Genomic DNA, 5,177 nt, shown 5'->3' on the forward strand with positions numbered 1-5,177 from the left:
GGGATGTCACTTATTTCTGAAAACACAAAATTATAGTATTTTTGGCTTCCATATCACATTACTGATATATATATATATATATATATATATATATATATATTTAGCTTATAGTCCACTAAAAAACCCCCTCTGATTTTTTTATCAGAAAAATCACTGTCTAATCATGCCTCCAATCTTACACTTATGGAGGATTTTTTGCTTTTGTTTTTGTACACAAATATATGAATTTAGATTTTTTCCCATTGAATTCTATCTTATTAGATTTAGGTCAAAGACTGTGAAGATTTTTTTTTTAATCTAGATTGTATTACCTAGTATGTTAATTATGGGGTAGCTAAGTGGTGCATTGGAGAAAGCACTGGGTTTGGAATCAGGAAGATTCGTCTTCCAAAGTTCAAATCTGGCCTCTGACACTTACTAGCTATGTGACACTGGGCAAGTCAATATACTTGGTTTATCTCAGTTGTCTCATCTGTGAAAGGAACTAGAGAAGAAAATGGCAAACCATTCCAGTATCTTTGTCAAGAAAACCCCAAATCAGTTCAGGAAGAGTCAGATATGACTGAAAAACAATAGTTATTTATTTTGTATTCTGCAAATTTGCTAATCATGTCATCTATTCCTTTATCCAAATCATCATTAAAAATGTTCAATAACAAAGTAATAGCCCAGATCCCTTAGTTCCTCCACTGAAGACTACCTGCCATCATGACATTAAACTATTAACAACTACCTTTTGAATCCAGACATTTAACTAGTTCTGAATAAATATAATTCTATGATCATTTCATTCATATCAATTCACCTTTTCCATAGGAAAAATATCATATGGTTTATAAAATGTTTTGCCATGATCCTGGCAATGTTCAGAGGATCTCTAATGTTACCTCCACACATGGAGAGGCTGAGTTGTGATAATGTGTCACCAAAAGGGCCTTGCATACACTTGAGCATACAGAGATAGTCTATTACTGGTATAGTCTTCCAGTTGTAAGATAAGGAGAAGCTTTTCAACTAACTACATAGTTGGAAATGGAGGTGACTTCAAAAGGCACTGTCAAGCAGAGCCTTGACTATTTTCTATTTGACTGTCTCTTGTTTTCACTCTTTTAGAGATGGAGTTTAGTGAGAGACAATGGTAGAAGAAGTGAGGCCTTGGGTTTTTTCCCCTTAAAGGCCACATGGCTCTGTAAAAATTAACATGTTTTCTTTGCCTGCCTTGGCATGTGTTCTTTTCCATTTGAGGTGAGGGGATTACATATTTCATCCTTTTGAATTTTAAAAGGTCAGGCAATTAAGTGTGCAGGTCTCCCAGTTTTCAGGTGTACTGGTATCCAGATATCCCAGGGTTTTATAGCCAGCTGAGCATTGATGCCCTGAAGATCAAGGAGTGATGCTCAGGAATGACCTGGAAAGCTCTGTTGGACCAGAGCGGCAGAATTATAGGCTCCCCTGTGGTGTGGGATTCCTGTCCTGGTAATTCGTCTGCTGGTTGGTCTAGATGTTGGAACTGAGATCTTGTTCTGTGCCTTAGGTCTGAGCCACACTATTGCCACTGTTGACTTCTGAAGTTTTTCCAAGGACATTGCCCAAGGCCTTCCTAGCAGCAAACTTCTATCCACCTACCCCACATGCATGTATCCCCTTTATAGTCCATATTGGGTCTGTTACCTGGAACTGGGTAGTAGGCAACAGGGATGCTAGGTTGCACCTATCTGTATCTCCGTGTCCCAAGACAGGTCTGGTAGAGACCTGGTTTGTGCCTGGGACCTCCTCTTGCCCTATTACACAACTTCTCCCTGGAGTATTCAGCATGCAGAGGCCTAGTTCCTGAAAGTGCTACATTCTCCTAGCTTGACCCTATCTCCATTGTCCATAAATCACTTTGCCTCTTTCCCTATGTGTAGCTGGATTGCACAAATGACTGACTGTGACTTTTTCTGGATTTCCACATCAGGATTCATACTGGTGCATATTCTACATCTGTTTGAAGGTGTTTTGTAAAGGAGAATTTATCTGTGCTGCATCCTACCACTCTTCCATCTTAGCTCTGCCTCTTAAGAGTATTCTTTTTTTAAAAAAAATTTTTACATATATTTTGGAAAATAAAATTATATTCAGAATAAAAAAAATTTTTAATTTTAAATTTAAAAAATTTTTTTTAAAAGAGTAATCATAATAATGATAGGAATAGAAAACAATCTCTTGCAAACAGTTCTTAGCACCACATCTTTACAGTCACACAGTTGACTGAAAAGTGAAGAAAATATGAGCCTATAGTGTTTGTTTGCTGATTACCAAAACAAACCACTTAACTTGGTCGAGAAAAACACTTCCTTAAATACTCCACTGCTACAAAACAACAAAAAAGGAATCTCTGAGGTATATGTTAAAATTACATAGAATTCCTTGACAAGAATAAACATGGAGATAATTCTGTTGGGCAACACATCTTAGGAAGGACATTCATTACCAAAAGAATGTCACAGAGAGAGATACCAGGAAAATAAAGGTTGTCTTTATCATGCAGTCAGAGAATTGTTTGAATGGTTTTGAAATGTTTACCAGAGAATACTTGGAGAAAAGAGAAGGCCATGGTTTTTGTCCTTAAATATTTAAATATATAAAAGGTAGCCATGAGAGAGCAGGATTCGATTTTTTTCTGGTTGGACACACACTTCAGATCTAAGATCAATGGGTAAAAATTAAAGGCTTAATGTCAGGAAAAGTTTCCTAATACCTAGATCAGATGAGCTGCTTCAGGAAGCAATGTATCTTCTATCTTCAAGAAGAGACTAGACACTGTGAAGGAAGAATACTGGATTTAAATTTATTTTTATTTTAAAAAAATTTTTTTGCAGGGCAATGAGAGTTAAGTGACTTGCCCAGGGTCACACAGCTAGTAAGTGTCAAGTGTCTCGGGCTGGATTTGAACTGAGATCCTCCTGAATTCAGGGCCAGTGCTTTATTCATTGTGCCACCTAGCTGCCCCTAGAATACTGGATTTGAAGTCAGAAGATCTGTCTTCCCATCTTCATTTTGTCACTGACTGTCTTTGTAATATTGGGTAAGTCATTTAACTTCTCTTGACCTAAGTTTCCTCACCTATAAAATGAAAGGATTAGACTAAATGACCTGTAAGTTCCTTTCCAGTTCAGAATCTATTATCTTATGACCAGATAGTCATGTAGTAGAAAAATTCTTAGTCAGCTACAGTTTGGACTGTAGAACTTTTGAATTCTTTCTCACACTGAGATTTTTAACTCTTTGGATTTCCTTTGTAGACTGGCTTAACTTTTTTACAGGCCTATTGTGAGAATCATATGAAAAACTTTTAATGTTCTTTCAGTAAGTATAAAATACTATAGATAGATAAGGTATTTTTTATGTGGATTGCAACAAAAGAATAGGAAACTGGATTGTGGAAGAGCAGAGAAGGAAGAGGGAGCCAGCTGTGTAGAGTATAGCAGTCCAATTAGGAAGCCGTGGGCAGAGATAGTGAACATTAACTTGGGGTGGGGCAGAAACCGCATCAAATTGTTATTCAAGAAAATCACCTCCTCCCTATTTCCAACCCCACATTTCTGAGAAAGCTTTACCCCAGTTTATTTAGGCTTTAAAAGATCAAGGTAAGTACCAAAAAAGTTATGAAGCAGTGAATGCCTTTTCACCTGGGTATAACACTAGCAGGCCTTTACCTGAAAGATATTGAAGAAATAAGAAAAGGCCCTATATTACAAAACTATTTACAATAGTTCTTTTTTTGGTGGCAAAACCAGAAAAGTTAAGGCATATTCACCAATGAAGGAATGGTTGAATAAAATCTATGATATGAATTTGATGGAATACTATATTGTATTATAAGAAATAAGCAAATATGGAGATGGAATAAGCATTTTGTATAGCACCTACTATGTGCCAGACACTATGCTAAGCTTTTGTTTGTTTGTTTTGTTTTTGCGGGGCAATAAGGGTTAAGTGACTTGCCCAGGGTCACACAGCTAGTAAATTTCAAGTGTCTGAGGACGGATTTGAACTCAGGTCCTCCTGAATCCAGGGCCAGTGCTTTATCCACTGCACCACCTAGCTGCCCCCTATGCTAAGCTTTTTATAAAAATATTATCTTATTGTGACCCTTACAACAACACTGCAAGGTAGGTGCTGTTATCAGATATTTGCTTTCCTTGTGTGCTAAATTTCCCGCATGTTTGAGGATCAAGACCTAACAAACTCCCCTCTAATTTATGGTATTGGAAAGCTGCCTGGAGTGCTAAGAGGTAAAGTATAGGACAAAATTAAATCATAGAATCTGAGCACTGGAACAGATCTCAGCAGTCATTTAGTCCAACCCATAATAAAAGGATTCCTTACTCTAAAATACCCAACAGGAAATCATCGAGCCTCTACTCAGAGAACTCCAAGGAAATCAGAAATCCTCAACCTCTTTCATTTTTGGTCACCTCTAATGGGTAGGAAGTTCAGCCTCATATGAAGACTACATTTGCCTTTTTTGTAACTTCCACACAGTATTCCTGGTTCTGCCCTCCACTGCCCAAAATCTTCTACTCTCCAAACTAAACATCACCACTTCCTTAAACTGATCCTCATACAATATGGACTCAAGTCCCTTCACTCTGCTGGCTGCCCTCTATTAGGAGCTTAGCCCTGTCTTTCCTAAACTACGGTGCCCAACAATGAAAGCAATATTCCAGATGAGTTCTGATGAGGGCAGAGTATAGTGGGACTATTTCTTCCCCATTCCTGGAAACTATGCTCTTCTGAATGCAGTCCAAGATTATATTGACTTATTTTGCTGGCATGTCACAATGCTGACTCATTGACTTTTCAATAAAGCAAGCACCAAGAGACAAGGAATAGAGCCCACATAAAGCCATCATCAAGGTGAGCCTGGGTGGTGTCTTCCTGGACCTTAAGCTATTTCCCTTGCCTCTCTTCAATCTACTACCTTAGAATAAAATACTACTCTGACCCCTACTTACTTCAAGGAAACTTGTTATTTATCACCACTGAGCTAGAATTTAGACAAAGATTCAGCCTTTGTAACTGGACCAGAATAGGACCTCAATCAGGCATTTCCAGGATGCAGCTTTGAACAAGAGACACAGCTACCAGACCTCTTGCCATCGGGGCCACATCTATAAGTAAGGTCACAAACA

This window comes from Dromiciops gliroides, chromosome 4, assembly GCF_019393635.1.
Source record: "Dromiciops gliroides isolate mDroGli1 chromosome 4, mDroGli1.pri, whole genome shotgun sequence".
Taxonomy (NCBI): domain Eukaryota; kingdom Metazoa; phylum Chordata; class Mammalia; order Microbiotheria; family Microbiotheriidae; genus Dromiciops; species Dromiciops gliroides.